This window comes from Apodemus sylvaticus, chromosome 12 (genome assembly GCF_947179515.1).
Source record: "Apodemus sylvaticus chromosome 12, mApoSyl1.1, whole genome shotgun sequence".
Classification (NCBI taxonomy): Eukaryota; Metazoa; Chordata; class Mammalia; order Rodentia; family Muridae; genus Apodemus; species Apodemus sylvaticus.
The window spans coordinates 5019294-5043723 of record NC_067483.1 but is presented as its reverse complement, the minus strand read 5'-3'; positions in this window follow the sequence as shown (position 1 = coordinate 5043723).

The following is a 24430-nucleotide window of genomic DNA, read 5'->3' as shown; positions in this document are numbered from 1 at the left end:
AAAGAAAGAAAGAAAAAGGAAAAGGAAAAGAAAAAGAAAAGAAAAGGAAAAGGAAAAGGAAAAGGAAAAAGAAAAAGAAGAAGAAGAAAAAGAGTAAGAAAGAACAAGGATATGTTTGTGGAGGCTTAGTATAGTAAGATGAGAAAAGGTCCCTCTGCAGGCCCTGCTGAGGCATCCCTTCTCCCTGTATTGCTAGCCACACAAAGGCTCTAAGACAGAATAGAGTTTATTTAGGGTAATGAGTAGGGGGAAATATAGACAGAGAATGGCAGAGAGAGAGAGACAGAAACAGAGAGAGAGAGAGAGACAGAGAGAGACAGACAGAGACAGAGACAGAGACAGAGACAGAGAGACAGAGAGACAGAGACAGAGAAAGACAGAGAGAGAGACAGAGAGAGGAGAGGCCTGCCAAGGACAGGTGGAGATAGAGGGGTAAGGAATGGGGAAGGAAGAGACACAGAGGATAAGAGAGTAAGAAAGTCAGGAGAGGCAAACAACCCCTTTTATAATGAGTCAGGAATCTTTTGCCAGGTAACTTTTGGAGAGACTCTAGAAAGATTGCTAACAATATATTCTTTAAAATTTAAAGGATGTTACTTTTATGTTTGTATGATTATCTTCTTTTGGATTTGCTGAAAAAGATTTCTATCTTGCTTTTTCTAGGGTGTGGTTGACCTCTTCATATTGGCGGTTTCCATCTATTATACTTCGTAAGGCTGGATTCCTGGAACGATACTGTATCAATTTGGTTTTATCATAGAATATCTTGGTTTCTCCATCTATGTTGATTGACAGTTTTGCTGGGTAGAGTAGTCTGGGCTGGCCTTTGTGTTCTCTTTGGGTCTGTATGAGATCTACAAAGGATCTTGCTTTCATGGTCTCTAATGAGAAGTCTGGTATAATTCTGGTAAGTTTTCTTTTATACGTTACTTGGCATTTTCTTTTACTGGTTTTAATATTCTTTCTTTGTTTAGTACATTTGGTGTTTTGATTATTATGTGATGGGGGGAAGTTTGCTCTGGTCAAGTCTGTTTGGAGTTCTGTAGGCTTCTTGTATGTTCATGGCCATCTTTATGTTTAAGTTAGGGAAGTTTTCATCTATAATATTGTTGGAGATATTTACTGGCCTTTTAAGATGTAAATCTCTGCTTTCTTCTATTACTATAATCCTTAGGGTTGGTCTTCCCATTGTGTCCTGGATTTCCTGGATGTTTAGTGTTATGAATGTTTTTCATTTTGTACTTTCTTTGACTATTGCATCATTATTTTCTATGGTATCTTTCTTCTATCTCTTGTATTCTGATATTGATGCTTGCATCTATGTCTCCTGATTCCTTTCCAAGGTTTTCTAACTCCAGAGATGTCTCATATTGTGATTTCTTAGCTATTTCTACTTCTGTTTTTAGATCTTGGTTGGGAAAGGGAAAGACTATCCAGAAACTACCCCACCTAGTGATCCATCCCATATACGGTTACTAAACCCAGACACTATTATTGATGCCCATAAATGCTTGCTGGCCACAGATGGATATAGCTGTTACCTGGGAGGCTCTGCTAGTGCATGACAAATAGAGAGGAGGACACTCAGTCAGCCATTGAACTATGCCCAGGTTCCCCAATGGAAGAGCTAGACAAAAGATACAAGGAGCTAAAGGTGTTTGCGGCACCATAGAAGGAAAAACAACATGAGTCACCCAGTATTCCCAGAGTTCCCAGGAGCAAAATCAGAAAAGAGTACACATGCAGTTACCCATGGCTCCAGACACATAAGCAGCACAGGATGGCTTTGTTGGTCATCAAAGGGAGGAGAGGCCCTTGGTCTTGGGAAGGCTCCATGCAACAGTGTAGGAGAATTCCAGGACAGGGAAGCAGGAGAGGGTTGTGATCAGGGGGAGGGGAGATGGATTATGGGAATTTTTAGGGGGGGACCAGGAAAGGGGGCAACATTTGAAATGTAAATAAAAAATTAAAGGAACAGTTTTTCCATGGCCTTGCCTTATCATAGTGTGCACCTTTGTCTTTATCCTTGGACCTATCTGCTTTTCCTTCAACATAAAATTGCCCCAAGTCTGTTTATCATTTTAGTGCAATTATAAAAGTTCATTGTATTTCATATTATGAAGCCTTCACTTACAATTTTGAGGTGTGGGCATGTTCTGTTCTTGATTCTAGCTATATTACATCTTTCTAGCAACTTAGATCATCTCTAAAACTGTTCTTCATAAAATTATTTGGGTCAAGTCAGGCATTGTATAGAATCATTATCTAATTATCTATATAGCATCACTACAAAATACTACAACTTCCTAGATCTGCAGACATCTTCTCAAAACCTAGTGGTTGTTATAGTATTAATAATAACAGGAAAAACATATTAAAATAAGGAACCTTTCCTCAGATTTAAACTTCTCAGCCTCACCTAGAGAAGCAAATCTATCATAGAATTTAGTCAATGGTAGAACCATCTCAGGAAGATTAGCTGCTAATTTTTAGCTTCCCCTAGATGGCATTTAACACTTCTATTGATAATGGAGGAGTAAGAAATTCTGACTCAGTGAAGTCCATTACTTCAATACTAACACATCTTTCTTATAGGTTTATGTATTCATGGTTTATATGTATTACACATGAACACATGGGCTCATGAATGGCAATGGTCAATAATACATGCCTTCTGTAATCCTTCTCTAACTTATTCTTTGAAACAAGTCACTATTTGACCAATTCAGCTGGTCTAGATGTACAACTATCCCCAGGATACTTGGGTCTTCATCGCCATAGCACTGTGATTATAGGCATGTACTGTCAGGCTACAGATAACAAACAAAGACTCTCTTGCTTGCTCAGTGAACAATATATAAATCCAGTTACCTTGTAAATATTAAATACTCTTCCATATAAAACAACTCCATAAGAGTCACAGAAAACTTGATAGAAATAATGTTTCACATATTTTCAGAAACATTGTTATTTACTTGTTTTTAACATTTTTTCTGGATATATTCACACCTCTCTCTCTCTCTCTCTCTCTCTCTCTCTCTCTCTCTCTCTCTCTTAATATACAAAACATATATGTATATATATATATTATATATTTATGTTATATATGTATATTTTATAAATATATATACTAATTAATTAATAATTATATATGGAAAACATTGGCATTGCTTAAGGGATATGTGCATAGTCGTTTGATGCTGGCTGATTTTATTCATTTGATAACAGAAAGTTTGAAGTTTTCTTAGTTTGTGAGTTGGTATTGAGAATTATTCCAATTTCTTAAGCAGAGTTCAGAAAATTTTGTGCAAAGGGCCCGACTGTAAACTCACTTGTCTTTTTGGGCCATATGGTTACTGTCACAGCTACTCAACTCTTCTGTTAGATCAGCAAACTACATGATCAGTAAATGCATAAGTGTATGACCACTCCAGCCAAATTCTTCTTGAAAACAAAGGTTGCAAGTGACATTTTGCCTCTAGGTCATAGTTTTGCATTCCCTGGTGTTACTCTGTGGAAGAATCAATTGAAATTTTGTACCAGTTTTCCCGTCACCAATTGTTTGACCATTGTTGAAATTATTTACTATCATTCTCTTCTACTTTTCTTACTATACAAAACAAAAAGGTTGGACAAAGTGATTCTAAGGTTTCTTTCACAGCTCACAGGGGACATTCTGTGATGTCACTGACATTTCAAAGAAAAGGATTAAATAATAGTAAATGAAGAACAAAACCATCTTTATGGTAAACATGCATATAATTGTGTGTTTGAAGGTGTGGTATAAGTGGCCATGCACATATGTTTGCAGGCGTATGGAGGCAAAAACAAATTAGAAATACAAAAGAAAAATAATATTGATGTCTTCTTCTTCTTTGTTTTCCCCCGAGGCAGGGTTTCTCTGTGTAGCCCTGGCTGTCCAGGAATTCACTTGTAAACTAGGCTGGCCTGGAACTTAGAGGTCCAACTGCCTCTGCCTCCCCAGTGCTGTGATTAAAGATGTGCACCACCACCACCTGGCTTCGATGTCTTTTTTTAATCACACTACTTTATCTTGGCTCCTACAGGTTTCCTTTCCCTTCCTTCCATTCACCAGGGTTACACATACAAACAAACATATCAGGTTTTTACTTGCTGCTAGGATATGAACTTGCTCAACACCTGCTTTATTGTGGGACCTATTTGTCCATCCTGAACAATTATTTGATGGTAGATGCTGCACAGTCTAGTTCTATTCTGCCTGGAGCTAGCTGGCTCCATCATTTCTTTTCTTGTGTTAAGATCAATTAATCTTGGCAGAAATACTAACTATGCTGGCATGAAGACTAGTGGAATAATCAAATAAAATTACACCAGAATTAATTGGACACACACCTAGTGATATACAAAATGTGTGTTGAAGCATGCTAATTAGGTATAATGGTAAGTTGTTGAAAGAAATGATTGTAATTAGCATTGTTCCTGCACAGACCGAACCTCTGCTGAGTTCTACATTTTTCACAGTTTGGATATTTGAGATTTATGAATAAGCATCATTGTTGACAGTCTTTAAAACAGAGAATCAAATCTTTACAAATTTGTCACCAAAGTAGTGTATTTATATTTTTATATTTGCATGTTTTCTTAGAATGTATGTACAAAATCTTGTAATTTTCCAAAAGGCTCTTGTGAATCACCTGCAAGATAAATTAGTGATAGAAATACTAAAAGCATACGTGGTTATAAGAAAAATATTAGCATCAGATGAAATACCATTTAAGAAAGGCAACAAAAATGATAGAATTGGCTAATCTCTGTGCTCCTTCCAGTATGATTAGGTACTTAAATTTGTTCAATGAATGTTTGACACTAAGCTAATCAGTTCATCTATTTCTTCAACAGTTCTGAAGTCAACCATGTAATTCTAATTGTACAGATGTAGCCAGGGAAGTATAAATATGCTAAGTGGACACAAGTAGCAAATTAACAGAGCTGACTAAAACATGGTCTCCATGACTAGTCTCATGCTCTATGGTACAGAGTTGGATACAATATAAACATACATGGTAATAAGAAAATGACAAGGCTATATGTGCAAAATAAACCTTGAATTGATATCATTTAGAAACACATGGATTATTGCTTGAGTGTCTATAAAAACAAGCACACTCTCATGAGCCATATGGACATCATTCCTAATGACTCTCAGTAATTAGTATATGATCATCAATTATTGAATGATCTTACAACAATGAAAGGCTTCACAATTTATCAAGGATGGAGGTGTCAATGCAGTTATTTAAAAAGCATTGCATTTTTCCTTTGAGTGTGGATTTATTTTTTATTTTTGTCAATCATTCTTTATAGAAAAAGAATGTAGGAAGAATATCATCTCTGTGTTCATAGCAGAGGAAGGAAAAATAAAATTAAATAAAGGAAGAGAGAAAGAGACAAAGAACAAATACAGAAGCAAAGAAAGAAGAAAGGAATCTGGGCATTGGTGGCACATGCCTGTAATCCCAGCACTTTGGGAGGCAGAAGCAGGCAGAATTCTGAGTTTGATACCAGCCTGGTCTATAGAATGAGTTCCAGAACAGCCAGGGCTATACAGAGAAATCCTGTCTGGAAAAAAACAAATCAAAAAAAAAAAAAAAAGAATGAAAGAAAGAAGAAAGGATGTTTTCCAGAGCTTAATATAAATATAAAATGAACAAACGATAAAAGAAATGTACAGTTACTTCCAAGACCTGCAGGGCTGTGACATAGAAGTCCACTTGACATGGATCCTCTGTTTTTATTATATAAAAGCTTGAGATTGTCATATTTCTACTCATACATCTAGCTAAGAAACTCTATTAAAATTACAACATCAATGTTGAGACCTAAAATTATTTCATAAAGTGGGTGATTTTTTTACAAACATTTTTATTTGATATGATTTTCCTTTCTCATAAAGAAAGTAGGTTTTAGTGACACTACAAATAAAAGTGTTTAAACTCTTGTGGTTCTTAATTTGAATTTTCAACTTGATGAGATCTCAACTCACTTGAGTGGCAGGCTTCTCGATATGCTTGTGAGTGACTATCTTTAAGGTTAACTGACATGAGTAAATATTCCAGATACAGGCAGCAACATTCTTTATTCTTTATCCTGGAGTGAGCACAAGTGAACATTACTTACTGGTTCTCAGTTTTGCCTCCTATCTAGGAAGCACAGCAATAGCAGGGTCACATTACATTATTCAGGACAAGTCATCATTGCTGCATAGCCTCAGGATGTAAGAATCTTACTCATCAGCTGTGAGGTAGTTTTTGTTTACTAGAAATGTCAGGATAGCATCAGCATGCTTTGGCGGGTAATTACAGGATACTGAATATATTCTACATCAAGGTACTTTTGGAGATAAAATTGGCTTTTAGATCTTTCTACACCAATTAAGTAAGAAAATGTTAAGTATTTTCTTATGCTTATGGTTAATACAGAAAATAATACATCGCTGGATGTTTCCATTTTGAAGGCAAGGTTTATTTTTCTTTATGTCTGGACTACAGGAAAGCTATACCCCTCTGAGACAACTATTGAAACTGGCCACTCCACCATGCCACTTTGGTAGGTCTTCTCTGCCTTCTAATCAATTTCTCCTGGTTTCTTATGTGTTTGTGTAAGATCCCCCAAAACTGAGGGTGTACCAGCAAGCACCGCATGCCTTGGAAGGCAACATACATATCACTCATGAGAAATGGTCTCGATGCAATAACATGAGGATGTCTTTATTCCAGAATTCTAGGATCTACAGCCATATACTATGCAGGGCTGGAGGACTCTGGACCCTGAGCAACTTAAGTCAGGGGTATTTAAAGGGAAAAATCACAAGGCAAGGGGTGGAAGACAATTATGCATGGGGCAGGAAACACAGAATGAACAAGTCAGGCAATAGTCTATCCCTTAAGGAAGGTTAATGATTATGTGGAGCAAGCATCCTTGGAGCATTATAGAGTTAAACATTGGGCCAGTAAACAGATGAGCTAGCTCCTTGGACAGGGTGAGCTATCTCTTGAGGCCAAAGGTCTCAAGCTGAGGGCAGAAAGGCAAATTACTCAGTGACTCAGTGCTAAGCTAATTGTTGGGGTCTAAAAATATTGAGTTCGGGGGTAATGGCGTTAGCAGTTTACAGAAGCCAGATAAGCAGATAATTAGCTTATTTCAGGTTACCTTAAGGGGCCAAGATCACTTAGTCAAGGCCTTTACACCTAGCTCTTAACAAATGGCAGGCTCTGGAATGTGACCTTTTACTTAGTTTCTAACAAAGAGCACAAAGAGCAGGCTCTGGAATATGAAGTGTTTGGGGCTCCATAGAAGGCTGGAGTTTGAGTTTTCTTGGAGCAAGATAGCATTTTAAACTTCTGACTTCTTGGGTTCATTAGAGACTTAGGCTGTATTTTCCATCATTTCATTTTTACTGGTTCATGTGCATGCAAACACGTGTGTTTAGTCATATGTGTACCTGGATAGATGTTTACATGATAACCAGAAGTCAATTTTGGGACTCTCTCAATTGCACTTTACTGTACTTTTACTACACACTTTAATTAGTCTGTCACTGGCCCTGAAACTTATAAATTCCTGTTGCCCGGGCTGCAGAGAAAGCTTCAGAGAATTGCTTTTCCTGGTTGGAATTACAATTACACACAACTGAAACTGAACTTTACATGGGTCTGGGTTCTGAACTCAAATGCTGAAATTTGTGGGGAAGATACATTATATCTTTCTGAGACATCTCTCCAGTCTTTTGGTTTCTCTAATTTGAATGATGATAAGATGAGAAATAGCATTTAATTTTCTTTCATAAAAAGACTTCCTGAATACACTTCAAATTATATTCTCTGCATGCATTCTTTCCAAAGGAAAATCTTCTCTCAGCAGTAAAAAGAGTATTATACATTTCAAAATTGCTTCTTAGATCTATGATTTCTATTGGTTAGTTGGAATCTACCTCAAAGCATTCTCTCTTTACAGCTGTGTTTAGCACTAGTACATGTTTTAGTGAAATTGAGAATATAGCAGTTCTACTATTTTTGGCTGTAGTGGATATTTACAACCACCCAATACTCATGTAAAAGTCTTCACACATCACAGTTACTTGGCATGCTGAACGACCTGTGCATATTCCAATCCTATGCCTGAATGTTACTTAAGCCAAAGGGGAGAAAAAGGAAATAAGAAAACATGTAAATTGTACTGCAGTATATAATTTAGATACCCTTAAATGGAAAATATACATATAAAATCCAGATAGTCTTTCCAGAGGGAGTATTGATAATTAGTGTTTGCTGAGGGAAGGAATATTTTCTTCTGTGTTTTAGCCAAAAAAATTTAAAAAAAAGTGTTACCCTATTTACTTATGAAGAAGCTCAGAACAATCCTTAGCTTTCTGTTAGCTTTTCTGTTCCCAGCTAAAGTCTATTTTAGAATCTCCCAGCAGAACTGAAGGACATCTAAATAGTATTGTTAAACCCTCCTATAACTCTTGTGTACTACTGTGATGTCATTGTATAACCTTCCCACACTTCACTTGTCTATGATATAGTTCCTTTTCATCCCAGAAGATCTTCTGAGAGCTAAAGTGCATCTTGATATGGTAGATTGTCCTCTGTATTTAAGATTATCTTTTTGTAAACTTTATTCTCACTTTATTTAGGTGTCTGTTCAAATATCATTTGCTCAAAAGATATTCTCATGTAAAAGTCTTCACACATCACAGTTACTTGGCATGCTGAACGACCTGTGCATATTCCAACCCTGAGAGCAGAAATACATATGATTTAAAATAGTGCAATCTTTTGGAATTTTAAAGAATATTTTTTTATTATTTTTATTTTATATGCATGAATGTTTGCTTGCCTATATGAATTAGTAGAACAAGAATGCTTAGTGCAGAGAGGGGCTGTGATAGGACACTGGACCCCGTCTTTTGTAAAAGAATTACTAAGTTTATTTAGTTACTTGTATCCCAATGACTGGAAGGTATTTCACTTAGAAACAGTGACATTTTTATAGCTAAAACACTGAAGAAAATACTCTCTCCCCCAACAAATCTTAATTATATATAGTTCCTCTAGGAAAGACATCCAGATTTTACATCTTTTTCTTTATTTAAGAGTATCTAAAATATATTACTGTATAATCTGTGTGTTTTCTTATTTTTCCTTTCCTCCTTTGCTTTAAGTACCACTTGGGCATAGGGTTGAGAAATGTCCATCTCTGTCACTCAGCATGACCCAAGGAAATGTGACATGTATAGGCATCTGCATGAGGACTGGATTGTGGCAAGCATACACTAAATCCAGTAGTACATTCTATTTTATCAATATACTTTGTATAACACTCAAAAATATTTTATGCTATAAAAAAAGAAAATATGTGCTTGGAAATGAATCAATGGGTAAATATTTTTGACACATGATTGAAGACTAAACTTTAGATTCCCAGAACAGAAATAATAAATAGCAGGTATGTCTGTAGCCTGTAATGTTAATGCCTGGGTAACACCAGAAGAGGGATAAATTCTTGACAGGCAGAACAGAAATATGGTGTCTAACAAGGAATAAGTTGGTCATCAGACAGTAATTTTTCTCCAGCTGAGTAGGGTCAATATGGTGTGCATGAGGGGCTGACTTTAAACTGTAAAGTGCTGACAGTTTGTAGAACACCTAGTGGCTTAGCAGGAATGGGGGTGCCATTGTGTAATGAGATTAATGAAACAGGCATTATTTTCCTGTGAAAAGACATGATGCAATTCCAGTCAGGTTTTATTATTAAATGTACTGTTATATATGACACTTTAAATTCCAGTTTGCACAGTCAGTTTTCTTAGTCTATAATATTGTCCTGTCACTAATGCACCCGGGGATCATTTTCTATTCTGAAACAAAAGTATATGCAATGTTTTATAGCTCATATAGTATTTTGAAAGTTAAATTATGTATAAAGGCTTCAAAAATACATAGGATGTGATTAAGTAGTTGGAGGAATTTGGACTGATAAACTTAATCACTACTATAATTTATTTTTTAATATTTATTTCTCCCCAGCCTACAATTTCTTTTTTCATAATATAAAATTATATGGTTTTGAATATTATATAAAAATTACTGATTTAATAAAATGTTTTAAATATGCTCAATTTTAAGTAGCAATAATACAAGCAAATTATTGCTAATGTACTTCTGTCTCCCTCCATTAGTCATCTCTATTGACACCATTTCTGAGTATCATGAATAATCTATTTTTGAAAACTTTTTTTCTTTCTGTCCCTTTATGACACAAAACTCAGACACAATCTAAAGGGGGAAGTTCATTCTCTTAGCTGTAGCTGATAAGTACTATAATCAGCCTTGATGAGTTAATTCTATTATAACCATTTACTTCAATTTATTCCACATATATATGTCAATTGTCTTAAAATCCAAATGTGCACTGAGAAAAATCATATAAAATATTTCATTTCTATCTATCTATCTATCTATCTATCTATCTATCTATCTATCTCTATTTATCACCTATCTATCATTTATTATAAAGCTGTTCATCTATCATCTATCTATCTATTCCTCTTCATCAGAAGAATTCTGATATCCAATCTGGAAATGTTTACAAATCAAAGCTAAAGGTTTCAACGTATGACCTACTTGTACCTAATGGATAATAATTAACAAAAATGTTACTCTTTTTTAAAACACTTGAAATTCTAGATTTTCTGGTAAAAAATCTGGCTGTTGGGCAATTATGGAAAAAATGAGGAAACTGGCTATTTCTATGCTGCTCATGAACTCCTTTCACTAGGCTGCAGCATCTTCCTCTGCCTTAAGACTTTCTAAAACTCTGTGAACATGACCTAAGTATTATCACTTGAAATCCAAAACAAAAATGTGGGAGAAATAGTACAAATTTATAATAACACTGCTGAGAAGGAAGAGACAGGGACTTTGTATCCTGCCAATCTAATCACACACACACACACATATACACACACACACACGCACACACACAAACACACACACACACAGAGAGAGAGAGACAGAGAGAGAGAGAGAGAGAGAGAGAGAGAGAGAGAGAGATCATGATCTGAAGGTGACCCCCCTCTGAATTTGCCAGTCCCACAGTACATTTTGAGCTGAAATGTGAATGCTAATGATCGCCAATAAAAGAAAAGTCAAAACAGCCAATTGTTGAGCCTGAGATATGTCCCTGTTGTTTCTGTTTCCCCAAGTACTGTGGCTTAACATCTGTGCTTCTGTAAACAATACATGGATTGAATTACTTGGAATGTTGTTTTGTTTAAGGGAATGTGCTATAATTTGGATTAAAATATCATAGGGGATATTTTATAATAATAATTGCATGCAGTTCTCATTAGAACCAGGGAGTATCTAAATCATGCTTTATAATGTAAAGCACAGAATTAGTTACACTCATTTACATTGGAACCTATGAATGAGTGAGCCTGTTCTTTCATGCTCTAGATGTAAGGAGTCACTGCTCTCATGATTACACAGTCAGTAATGAAGGCCTTTTCTAGCAGAACTTTAGGTATTTTCATTCATTCCTCCTTTCCCTTGTAATAAGATTCAGTCTTACTTACTTTGCTTGTCTATGTCACAATAACATGGATCAACAAAGGATGCAGTTTCTCTATCTCCAGTTTAAGAGGAATATTTCTCTGCAATGGCACTACTTTGGAATCATCTGAGTGTTTGGCATGGCAAAGATGCACTGTAACAAGACAGCTAGTACTAGTACACATGTCCATAGGATCCCAAATTATCAAGCAACTAATTACACTTACTGGTTTATTCCTTCCATAGATTTTCTTTAAATTTCTTTCTCAACATTCCCAAAATATAAAATAGAAATCAGTTCCAGTTTTGGCTGAGGTCCTGGTATTTTGTATGCTTGTGTACGAGAGAGAGAGAGAGAGAGAGAGAGAGAGAGAGAGAGAGAGAGAGAGAGAGAGAGAGAGAGAGAGAGAGTAGGGAAAATTGTGGTTGAATTGTTGCATAGAGAGTAATGCTAATTGCTGAGACAGCAGAACCTAGTAATGTGCTATGTGAACTCCACATGATACACTGTCAATATGTCTATGCACCTACATTTCCTATAGTGTTTGTGAATGCAAAAACCTTTTCTTTTTATACTAAACTATGTATTAGTTTCCTTTTTATTTGTAGTGACAAAATGCCTAACAACAGAAATCCAAGGATGGAATGGTTTGTTTTGGTTTAGAGTTTGAGGAAATGTCTATCCAAAGGGAAGGATTAGCATCAGAAACAGGAGGTAGCTGGTTATATCGTTGGTAGGAACCAGAGAATGGTGAATACAGATGTTCATCTGGTTTCTACATTAGATTGAGTCTGGGGTCCCAGCCTAGAAAGCTGTGGACTGCAGTTAGTAGGGGCCTTCTAATTTCAAATAACCCAATCTAGGTACTCTTTATAGGTATGGCTGTAGACCTTTCTCTTCCATTATTTTATATCTCCTGTTGAGTTTCAGACATTGCAGAACACTTGCAAGAATGTGCCCTGAGTGCACAAAATCAGCCTTTGACTTTCTCAACATTCTTCCCTTGGAAATTCAAAGTCCACAGAGAAACACATTACTTATCTTCATAGTCAGGAAAGCATTCTGCATCCATCTGCCAAGAACTCTACAATATAGCACATTTAATTTTGAAAATGATTCCTCATATATCTACTTTTATCCAAACAACTCATTTTGTACACTCTAGGGGCACTCAGGTGACATCTGACTTTCACTGTCTCCTAAAGCCTTATTGTAAACATCAAGTGTTTATTGAAACCACATATAATTCAAGTAAAAACTGCTGCTTCTAAATAAGCGGAGTTTTCTCTGATGTATTTCCACATGAGACTGTATTCTTCAAAAAGAAGTGGTTGAAATGTATGTAGTGAGTAGGGTTGGTTTCTCCAGTTCCATACATGTTAGATAAGCATTCTATTGCTAGTTCCACACTCAGGCTCTCCAAAATTCTGTTTACACTTCACTGTCCAGATTTATGTGGGATTTTCAAATTTATTCATCATTGGAGACTGTCAAGTACAAAAATATTTTTAAATAATTTCTCATTTTTCTCAGTTCTGCATACAATTACCAAAAAAGTATATATTGTTCTCACATCTGTTTAAAAGCATAAATAAATAAGTAGTAGATTTTATATGAAGAAAATGCTTACATTGCCTTGTATTGTCTCAAACTGAAACTTCAAAAGTCTCTAAAGAATAGGTAGTTCTTTTTGTCTTCAGTTATTTGTACAATCTAGCCTATATAGACAGGAATACCAGGACATAATTACAGATCTGGTACATTGAAAGCTGAAGTCCCTCTAGCACTTCTGAAACCATCCCTTTTGTATGCTATTTATTGATACTTGAAATTTGTTAAAAATCAGAAGCAAAAACAAAAAACAAATACAAACAAACAAGCAAAACCAAAAGAATACCTCAGGAGGTTCAAGGGTAAACCTGGAAATAAAAACACACTTTTTTTTTTTTCTAAAGAAAGGGAAGAAAGAACATAGGGAAGAAACAAGAAAAACCTTTAAAATTATTTAATATAATTACAAAATTTAAAAGAATTTAAATGAATTAGAAAAATCTAGATAAGACAATTTATTCCTAATTCTAATTGTTTTCTTTGCTTTATCTAGATATTTGATAACTATACATAAGTGCCTTGGTATAAGAGAATAGAGTACTAAGTGAATACAACTGGTTATAAGCATTTGAGTCTTTATCTGTGTGCATCTGAATATGTTTATATTGACATATATCTAAAGTATGTTTTTAGGTGTCAGTTTGCATATGTACTTGCATGAGTCTATATACTTTTGTGCATGCATGTAGAGGTTGTCAACTTGAATGGTGAGACAGGTTCTCTCATTGAGCTGAAATCACCAAATAGGTCAGTCCCAGGGATCTACCTATGTTGCCTTACTAGTGGTGTCATTACAAATGAACACCACTTTTCAGTTTTTTGAGGAACCACCAGACTGATTTCCAAAGTGGTTGTACCATCTTGCAATCCCACCAGCATTGGGGGAGTTTTCCTCTTTCTTCACATCCTCGCCAACACCTGCTGTCTCCTGAGTTTTTAGTGTTAGCCATTCTGACTTGTGTGAGGTGAAATCTCAGGGTTGTTTTTATTTGCATTTCCCTAATGACTAATGATGTTGAGCATTTCTTAAGGTGTTTCTCGGCCATCTGAATTTCTTCAGGTGAAAATTCTTTGTTTAGATGTGTACCCCATTTTTAATAGGGTTATGTGGTTCCTTGAGGTCTAACTTCTTGAGTTCTTTGCATATATGGGATGTTAGCTCTCTATCTGATGTAGGGTTGGTGAAGACCTTTTTCCAATTTGTTGGCTGACATTTTGTCCTTTTGATAGTGTTCTTTGCCTTACAGAAACTTTGTTCCAGAGGACCCTGCTATACCACTCCTGGGCATACATCCAGAGGATGTCCTGGCATGTGTTAAGGACACATGCTCTACTATGTTCATAGCAGTCTTATTTATAACAGCTAGAAGCTGGAAAGAACCTAGATGTCCCTCAATGGAGGAATGGATACAGAAAATGTGGTAAATTTACACAATGGAATACTACTCAGCATTTAAAAAATACGAATTCATTAAATTTGTAGGCAAATGGTTGGAACTGGAAACTATCATGCTAAGTGAGGTAATCCAATCACAAAAGAATACACATGGAATGCAATTTCATTAATTAACCCAGAAGCTCTGAATACTCAAGGCACAATTAGCACACCAAATGACTTCCATGAAGAAGTAAGGAGAGGGTCCTGATCCTGGAAAGGCTTGATCTAGCATTGTAGGGGAGTACCAGGAGAGAAAAAGGAGGGAGGTGATTGGAGAATGGGTGGAGAGAAGAAGGCTTATGGGACATATGGGAAGGGGGGAACTGGGATGCAGAAAATAAAAAACAAACAAACAAACAAACAAAAACAAATGCACACTACTAAGACATGTCCTCTTTGTTTATATTAACTAAGTGGTACCAAACTCAGGTTGTCTTCTTTGGAAGGCTAGTACTTTGTCCACTAATATCCCTTCACAATCCTATCACAAGGATATAAAACAGCCCTTCTATCTGAAATGAATCTACTTATTGGATAATATGGGGCAATTGGCTTCATTCTTTTAACAGTTTGCCATTATAGATTTCATGAAACAGAAATTGAATCTCTAGGTTTTTATTTCACATTATTAGGAAGACAGGACACTGATCATGTCCTGAAATGGTAGTGGTACTGTGAGCACACAAATAGACCACATTGAACTGGAAAATGTTATGAAGAAGTGAAAACCCTGCTACACCAACTACTTCACAATAGTTCGTTTTCTATCTTAGGTGGCAATTATTACAGTCATCAATTCACGTGATTTGTATCCAAATTACTCAGGGTGTTTTGTTGTTGTTGGTGGTGGTGGTGATGGTGGTGGTGGTGGTAGTTTATTTCTAAAAATACAATGTACTGTCTGCTTTTTTGTGTCAACTTGACACAGGATGGAGTTATCACAGAGAAAGGAGCTTCAGTTAGGGTAGTGCTCCATGATATCCAGCTGTGGTGCATTCTCTTAACTAGTGATCAAGAGGGGAGGATTCTTTGTGGTGGTACCATCCCTGGGCTGGTAATTTTGGGTTCTATAAGAGAGCAGGCCAAGCAATCCAGGGGAAGCAAGTCAATAATTAACATTTCCTCACAGCCTCTGAATCAGCTCCTGATTCCTGACCTGCTTGAGTTCCAGTCCTGGCTTCCTTTGTTGATAAAAAGCTGTGTGGATGTATAAGCTCAAGAAACCCTTTCCTCCACAACTTGCTTCTTGGTCATGATGTTTGTGCAGGAATAGAAACCCTGACTAAGACGTATAAACAACAGAAATTCTTCACTCATACCTGTTAGGAGCCATTTGGAAGAAAATGTGGAACAATGTCACCAGGGCTTGGTTGGAGGAAGAGAGAGATTGAAGAAGGAGTTCCTTAATTTAATTCTGATGTCTAGCAATATCATTTTTGATTTGACTTGCCCAGGAAAGTCAAAGAACATGAAGAGAAAGCAACAGAAGTCACATAATCTTGCCAATATAATTGACATATCAGTATTTATTATTTAAGAGAATGTGAACAAATGGAAGAAGCTTTAGGAATTAATGACACTTAATAAGCTAATTTCTTACTCAAATCCAAACTGTAGTAGTCAACTTATTTGAAGCTACAACAGAAACCGGGTACAGGTAAATATCATAAAAATATTTGAGAATTAATAATAATAAAATCTATTGTTTTTTTAATGTAACAGGACACTTTCAGGAAACTGGGCTGAGAAAACAGAGGGTATGGTGTCTGCCCTGTGCTTTTGAAATACTCCCCTCTTGAATAGTCAAAGCCCACAAGAGTAATTCATTACTCATATTCAAAGACAAGAACACCCTCTAAGGTTGAATATCTTAAAGATTTCAGTCACTCTTAAGACCTTTTGTACTAAGTCTACAATCACAAGGGCAGCTGGGAACAAATAAAACATATCTACAGCAAAACAGCAAACTAAACACTTGTATGTACATTTGTTAATATAAAATTAACAAATCCTAAATTTGAGGTACAAACTGATGTTTTACAAATATAGTGTATTTTTCCTCATTTTTACTCACGCCCTGAGGAGAGAACAGAGGTTCTCAAGGCTCAGAATATAAATAAAATTGACCAGACTGAAGACCAAGTTTATATAAACAGGAACAGGGGCCTAGGAAATAAAGGTACTTTGTTTATTAGTTGGTCTGCACGTTATACAAAGTGTGTCAGGTATGCAGGTTTCGGGAGTCTTTGTTGAATTGGATGGGTTTTTCAGTGATGCAGTTACCTGAGTTGTCTATTCTCCTATAAGTAACTCTAGTAATATTAGTGGACCACTAAGCCTGACTTGCATATTTTTGTTCTGTCATTTGTATCATATGTGACTTAGATAAAAGCCCATAGCTTTCCAGAAAGTGTATACAACAACAGTAGGTTGAAATGATGGAAAATTTCCAGACTGCTTCACCTGAATAACCAGCATGGTCATTGCACACTTGAATACCATTCCTCTACAGTTAGAGTCTATAAGTATCCTTTCTTTAGATCTTACATATGAACAAAAGATTCCTTTGTTCATTTCTTCCTCATAAGTGTTGTAGATTAATTCACAACATAGTTTCTTTTTCATTGTACAGGAAACATTGAAGGCACAGTCCACCCATTGTGTTCATTAGTTTTTGTTGTCAACTTGAGACAACCTTGTGGCAATGGGAAGGAATAACTTAAACAAAATGATTTTATTCTGATTGGCCTGTAGCTAAATCTGTGATGTATAGCCATGATTGATGTTAGATGTTTTAAGGTCCAGTCCTCTGTGGGTGACACTATCCTTAGGTAGATGGGCTTAAGCCATATTCCTTTCAACAGGCTGAGCATAGCCAGGTGGTAGTGGCACATGCCTTTAATCCCAGCACTTGGGAGACAGAGGCAGGTGGATTTCTGAGTTCAAGGCCAGCCTGGTCTAAAAAGTGAGCTCCAGGACAACCAGGGCTACACAGAGAAACCCTGTATCCAAAAACCAAAACCAAAACCAAAACCAAAAACAACAAAAGAAAAACAGACTGAGCATAAGCCAGGGAGCAAGAAAATAAGCAGAATTACTTCATGCTTTCTGCTTCAGTTCCTACAATGTCTTCCACTAGTAATGGACTATGACCTGGAAAATTATGCTAAAATATAGTCTTTTGTTGCATAAGGTGATTTTGGTCACATTTGGTCATGATGCATAAATGAAAGAAATTAAACTAGGACACTTACAAAAATCACCTAACCTCTACCCTTCCTGCTGTGTGGACCAAGGTAAATCAGAGTTCTCTTTATCACTAAAATACAACTTGATAATATGAGTGTATGCCTCTAATAAAACACAATGACAAACCTATTTTTAGTAACAAGTACCAAAGCCTATAATACTTATGAATCTTCTACTATAAAAATAAGACTCCTGACTACCACTGCTTGTTTTTCCATCTCTACTTATAATGAACAAGAGAGGTGACAGAGTTCTTCTGGACATAGGCTTCATGTGACTGAGCAGCTAATTTAAAGGGACCTCACTGAGGGTAACAGAGCCTGGTTCTAAGAACTAGGAGCACAGGAACCAATACCAACACTTTCCATGGCACTCAGAGCTACTCTTTGCTATTATGCCAATGAGAAAATAGTTGGAAAAGTTGAGCTATGAAGCATGCATGAGTTAATGTCCCATAAATGGCTCAAGCAAACAGTAGAGGAATGGATTGTCTGCTATACTTCTGTTGAAAAAAAAGGCAGAAGTGTGTGGTGGAAAAAACAAGCCTCCAGTCTGAAGATGAGAAATACAGGAATCATTGTAGGCATGCAGGAGCAGAAGAAGAAAATTTTAAAGGAACACACTTTCAGATATGGCTTTTTTCAGTTTTTCTTCTTGCCTTCTAGAATGGCACTGACATAACCTTGGTGTTCCTCTGAGGTTATTGCCTTGGGAGAAGGCCAAGATGTTTTGATTTGTTAATTTGGCAAATTTAACATCTATGTGAGCATTCAGGAAGATGTAACAATATTAAAGTCATGTTCAGATGTTTCTCAAATGAGTTCCACACAGGGCAGTCAGTAAGATGGTACCATAAATCATACAGCATTGTCCTCACTTATTGTGTGAAAATCAGGTTGAGGATTCTGTGTATTGCCCACTAAATGGTGAAGTTATTCTTAGGAGTCTATTGGGTGAAACTTCACCCTGTTGTTATCCGGGGTTAGGAAGGGGTTTCACACTGAATCAGAGTGAACTATGTAGACTTTTAGACAACATGTGAATGGCTGTCCAGTCTTCATGGTGAAGGCTGATAGAGGAGGTCAACAGAGGATAACAGATTCATAAGAGGAGGAGAGGAATGGTGGAAAGAAGTGTAGGACATAGTCAATAAGATAGATAATTAAAGAATAACAGACAATTCAAAATTGAGTGTTCAAATACCCCTGTGTGTGTCAGTTCCTGCTAAATGAAATATCAGTTACACTGATCTCCCTGAGCAGTAGAGTTATGACTCTTTAATATGATACACAGATTGATCCTATTCTGATCCATCGGCCATTTGAGAAGCCCACTGTCTTCCATATCCATCTCCTTTATTGCACCACAAAGTTTGATAATTTTATCCCCAAATTACTGAGAACTCTAAAAATAATACCACCTAGCTGTCACTTACATAGAAATGAGTACATTGCTTTTCAAAACAGCATAGAGGTACAGCAGGAATATAAACATTTGTTTCAATTGGATATATTTAGCTGTCCTGCTGACATTTGTGTGAATGTTCTCCCCTTGCCCACTACTGTGACTAAAACATGTCCTTGGACAGTTGAAAAATGCAAAAGTAATTTCTGGTAGCTACTGAAACACAATCATGGTACTCTGACTCTCAGCAATGTAATGTTCTTGTTTTGTTTATTATCTGCAGAGTTGGTATGGGGAAGCCTTGGCATGCAGGTAGTCTAAGCACTTCTCTAGATAAGATAGCACTAAATAACAAGTGAGGCCAGAGGCTGGGAAGGACAGAAGAACTCAGAATGATGGGCTGGGATATGCTATATAAAGAGCCCCATACCCTTGCCCCTGAGTATAATCTGCTAGCTAGAAAGGGTCTTGGGGACTGAGCTATGCACATAGTTTTTATCTTTATCCCAGAATCTCAACATTCCTAGCTCAGAAGATAGAAGTGAACTGTATCCCAGGAGTTCTATCTGCTAGAGTTAAAGGCCAAATATCTTAAAGTGAAGGCCAAGCTTTTGTAGGATGAATAATAAGTGCTGAGATAGGGTTCTCTGATGAAATAATGGAGAAATGATTTCTATTTACCAAATTTGACCATGTTTTACATTGGTTCTTAAAAATAACAACAGTGTGGTTACCTCCTTCACATAAGCCAAAGCCAGAAACTCTTTTAGTCAACTTTGCCATCCAAGGTCAAAGTTAGGGCTAAGGAAAATCACACTTTTTCAAGTGCCCACTAAACAAGTAGAAAATATTTGATACCCAGGAGTCAGTGGGATAAAATCAGGCATGGCATCCCTACTGGAATTCCAGTTTTCATAAGGGAGAAATCTCAGCTGTACCAGCTAATAGTCAGTGTATCAGCACCAAGTTAAGCTGAGAGACCCTACATGATGGATAGCTTCAGTAGTCAATAGGACACTGCCCACTCTCTCCTGGGTAGAGTGTCTAGATACATTGCCTACCTATGTTTGTTCTCTGGTCATGTTTATAGGGGACTGTCAAATAAATCACATGAGAACACACATCACACTCTACTGGCAAAAGTCCTTTGGCATGGGGCCCTGAACAATGATTGCATGTACTGAGTAGAGGGTAACTATTTGAGGATATGCGCATTAATTTCTTTCTTCTGTGGATGGGTTATGAAGTTCCTGCATTAACTGTCCTGTAGTGATAAATTATAATCTGGAATTGTCATATCAAATAAGCACCTCTCCTCTAACTTTCTTTTTTAGATGCTTTATTACAACATCAAAAATAAAACTATTATACAACCCTCCAGTGAGTAAGGTATAGAGAGATAAAGAATTGTGATGTTAACCTTGGACCTCCAAATGTATACACACATGTAAGTACCTCAACACACACGATCACACTTTCAAAATTAACACTACACTCACATTTTTTTCTGAAGAAAAGTTGCATCTGGCCCATGACTTTTAAGTATACAAAAGTGCTTCAAATTCTAGAATCTATGTACACCTTTTACTTTTCTCTATCAGAATTTCATAAAATTATTATCATTTGCATTGCAGTTCAAAAGTGTTGACATCCTTACAATATATATTTTTAAAGGTATATAAAGGATATCAATGTTCATGAAGATAGGTAATACTAACTTGGACATTACTACAGTTTTTCCCCCTTTCCTACTATTTGTTTTAGAAAGTTACTATTAAGACCTCATAAAATATGGAATATTTATTTGCTTACAAAACTAGCAATGTTCAATTTAGAATTTTATCAGTTACATTTTTTTAAATCTGAAACTTTATATTTAAATTTTTTTCTGCATGGAAGCAACTTAATGTTATTACATCATATTCCTTAATATTGCTTTTAAGTCTATTCTTTCATGATAAATGATTATGCAACTTGCTTGACCAAACCTGAGAGTGAAAATTGTATGTCTCTAAGAGAGTTTGTTATATCCTTTAATCTTCCATTTCCTGGTATGTTTCTCTGCAATATTTTTATGTTTCCCTACAACCTGCATTCCTATATCCCTTGCCTCTAGACAAAATCTGACATACTACCATGTACTAAACTAGGTCTTTCAAAATCTAGCAAATGATGATGGCATAAGAACAGTGTCCTTCCTCCACATACTGTTTTTTAAATGAATGAATTAACTTGTGTAGTGACAAAATTGTTCTTTGATCTCCATGTTGAAATGACTCATGGGGTAGAATGTTCAGTGCTTCAGAACAGACTTCCTCTACAAAAGGAAACTCAGTCTTCTTTTCTTCCAGAAATCGACGGCCAAGATCTCTGTTAGAAAGTGTGTTGAGAAAACTAAGGCTCTGAACTCAAGCAATGCAGAATCAATTCTACCTCTAACTACCTGAATGATATGTGTTATTCCTAGCTTTAGTTTAATGTGAAAATTGGAGAAGTTCCTGATTAAGCTGGTGGTATAGAATGACAGAGGTGCAAATGTATGAACATTTACTGCCTTAAACAGGACAATGTGTATGTTTGTGCATGTGTGGTGTGTGTATGGATGTGTATATGGTTGTGTGGGAGGCATATAGGTTTCCACATGCACATATCACAGAATGTATGAAGAAGATAATCCCTCCTTATATAAGACAGGTTCTCTTTATTCCTGCAGTGCAAACCAAGCTGGCCTGACAATGAATTTCTAAGGATTTTTCTGTATTCATTGACCCCTCCCTCTTGAATTTTTAGGATTATAGATGTTTGCTGCCCTTTCTGGTTTTCAGTAGATTCTGGACAAAGCTATTTCAGCGCCTACATTAATTATTCCCAGAAAAATACTAGGTAGGGCAGGTTTTTAAAAATAATAAACCTGTGAGACTTTTATTTCTTTTGTACCACCATGACTTTGGTGGTCATAATGGTTGTGAATCTGAACAAATAAAACATTTGGCTTCTGTTCTCCTTCTCCATCAATTAATTTCATGAAAGAATACTTTGGAAGTTTACAAACAATGCATAAAATATGTGATAGTTCTGTACAGCATTTCAAAAGAACTACTTAGCTGAGCTGATTACCAGCACAAAAATCAATTTATTTTAAAAAATAACGAGGCAAAGATTTGACATGAACATCAGATATGATTCTATTGAGTTATTTTTGTCTTTTTTTCTGAAAGTACTTGCCAAAGCTTTGAAATATATACATTCACCCTAATCTGACTCATTTGCATTTTGCCCTTTCTATTGTTGATATCAAAGTTTATACTTATGAACTACTTTAGATATGCTTTTATTCCAAAATTCAACTAGAGAGATCATAAATGTATAATTACATATTATGGGTATAAAATTAGAAATATCTAGATAAGGTTAAAACTATACACAAATTCAAGATTAATTTCATCAAAACATACTTTAACTCCATCAATTGTTGGAAATCCTTTGAAGAGTGATGATACTGAGCATAGAAGATGAGTCAATAGTAAAGTGTTTTCTGTCCAAGTATAAGGGCTTGTGTTATAATCATAATAACCATCAAGAGCTGGACATTAAGGTGGATATCAGTACTTTCAGAAATCCTGTGTTGAGGTTGGAGACAAATTCAAAAGGGCAGAAAAGTGACATCTGCTAATGGACACCCTGTCTCAAAGAATACTTGAAGGGAGGACTGAACACACTTCTCTATAGTTTAAAATTCTTGTTCTTCTTCTAGAGTAACTGATTCAATTCCTAGTATACATGTAATAGATCACTTCAAATCTAAATCCATTTCCAGAGGATCTGATTATTTTTTCTGATTTCATAAGGAAACAGACATGCATTTAGTGCACATATAAGCAAGAACACAAGGTTCATACATATAAAAATACAAGAAAAATTTTAAAATATTGTGGGAAGCAATTATCAACATTGAATTGTCAATTGAAACTAACCCAAGGTTGACCATTCACTTTTATATATAGACATATATAACTATATTCACACACACACACACACACACACACACACACACACACACACACACACACCAAATCCATACGATTATGTCAATGCTATAAAAACAAATATGGCTCCATTTGGAAATATCTTCCATGAAACTTATAACATGATTATGTTGCCTCTACTCAGGGAGCTAGGAAACTAACCCTCCCCAATCCTTAATTCACTTCCATTTCTAATAATACAAGCTCTGCTTTCTAAGCCCCTGTGGACACTGAACACTATTACCTTGCTGGATCATTTCCTTTAATTATTCATGTTAGTGGGTCCCTCAGCCACAGTTATGCAATATTTCTCTCTGTATAAACTGAGCACTGGTAAGAGCTTCCATAGGGAAGGAGCTCGTTCAGATAATCTCATGAATGCTATACATTCTCATTCTATAATTGAACGAAAGATGATTGTGATGAAAGCCAGAACTTCGTAATCTCACTTATACAAACAGAAGGTTAGGTTCCCCGCCCCCCCCCCTTTTTTTTTTATAACTTATAGTAAGTCCAATGTAAGTTGTACATTGATAATTTTATTTAATATTATATCTGTTCTCACACTTTTGGTATTGCTTTAAATAATGTGTCCATTAGGTTCTTTTTGTTTTCTCAGAGCAATGAAATGTTATCTGACAAAATCAAGGAAAGAAAGGTGAATTCTTTCTCAGCTTAGTTGCATGGTCCATTATGGGAGAGAATGCATAGCATGGGGAGTGTAAGGCAGCTGATTGTACTGCATCCAAAGTCAGGAAGTGGAAGAGAGTAGATGTAAGTCCTCAGCTTAGCATTTCCTTTTTATTCTATCTGGGACCGAGACCATAAACTGATACAGCCTGCCTTTACGATATATATTTCTGCTTGAATTAGCTTGATCTAGCAACTCCTTGTATACATCACTAGATATGTTTCTAGATCTTGTTAAGCTAACAAAATTGACCCTCACAATTAATCACTGAAAGTAGTATAATACCTCATTTTGGGAAAACAATAACTGTGGGATGAATTGAGGTAAAGTATGAAAATTCCTATATTCTGGGTACTTTTATAATGATCGTTATTCAAAATTTGTTTACAAATCTCTTCACTGGGGTATAACCAC